Source organism: Mizuhopecten yessoensis, unplaced genomic scaffold (genome assembly GCF_002113885.1).
Source record: "Mizuhopecten yessoensis strain PY_sf001 unplaced genomic scaffold, ASM211388v2 scaffold10325, whole genome shotgun sequence".
In the NCBI taxonomy this organism is placed as follows: Eukaryota; Metazoa; Mollusca; class Bivalvia; order Pectinida; family Pectinidae; genus Mizuhopecten; species Mizuhopecten yessoensis.
In genome coordinates, this window is record NW_018408490.1 from 6,109 (window position 1) to 7,145 (window position 1,037).

A 1,037-nucleotide genomic window follows, 5' to 3' on the forward strand; every position below is an offset into this window, starting at 1 on the left:
GGGAGATGTTAAGGTATAGTGGTTATGTAATGGAGATGTGAAGGTATAGTATCTATGTAATGGAGATGTGAAAGTATATAGTGTCTATGTAATGGACATGTTAAGGTATAGTGTTTATGTAATGGAGATGTTAAGCTATAGTGTCTATGTAATGGAGAAGGTATAGTGTCTATATAATGGAGATGTGAAGGTACAGTGTCTATGTAATTGAGATGTGAAGGTATAGTGTTTATGTAATGGAGATGTGAAAGTATAGTGTCTTTGTAATGGAGAAGCTATAGTGGCTATGTAATGGATTAAGGTATAGTGTCTTTGTAATGGAGAAGCTATAGTGGCTATGTAATGGAGATGTGAAGGGATAGTGTCTATATAATGGAGATGTTAAGGGATAGTGGTTATGTAATGGAGATGTTAAGGTGCAGTGTCTATGTAATTGAGATGTGAAGGTATAGTGTCGATATAATGGAGATGTTAAGGGATAGTGGTTATGTAATGGAGATGTTAAGAAGGTATAGTGGTTATGTAATGGAGATGTTAAGGCATAGTGTCTTTGTAATGGAGATGTTAAGGTACAGTGTCTATGTAATTGAGAAGTTAAGCTATAGTGGCTATGTAATGGAGATGTGAAGGTATAGTGTCTATATAATGGAGATGTTAAGGTATAGTGTCTATGTAATGGAGATGTGAAGGTACAGTGTCTATGTAATGGAGATGTTAAGGTATAATGTCTATTTAATGGAGATGTGAAGGTAAAATGTCTATGTAATGGAGATATGAAAGTATAGTGTCTTGGTAATGGAGATGTTAAGGTATAGTATTTATGTAATGGAGATGTTAAGGCATAGTGTCTACGTAATGGAGATGTGAAGGTAAAGTGTCTATGTAATGGAGATGTTAAGGCATAGTGTCTTTGTAATGGAGATGTTAAGGTATAGTGTCTTTGTAATGGAGATGTGAAGGTATAGTGTCTATGTAATGGAGATGTTAAGGTATAGTGTCTTTGTAATGGAGATGTTAAGGTATAGTGTCTATGTAAT

General features: G+C 34.5%; 1 protein-coding gene across 1 annotated transcript in view; it reads left to right on the top strand.

The window, feature by feature from the left end:
* Positions 1 to 943: 943 nt before the first annotated feature.
* LOC110460126 (prolyl 4-hydroxylase subunit alpha-3-like) overlaps positions 944 to 1,037 on the top strand; it is a 24,560-nt gene continuing 24,466 nt past the window's right edge. Inside the window, exon 1 of the mRNA XM_021512861.1 lies at positions 944 to 959. The gene's annotated coding sequence lies outside the window, so the exon portion shown is untranslated. The remainder of the gene's footprint in view (positions 960 to 1,037) is intronic.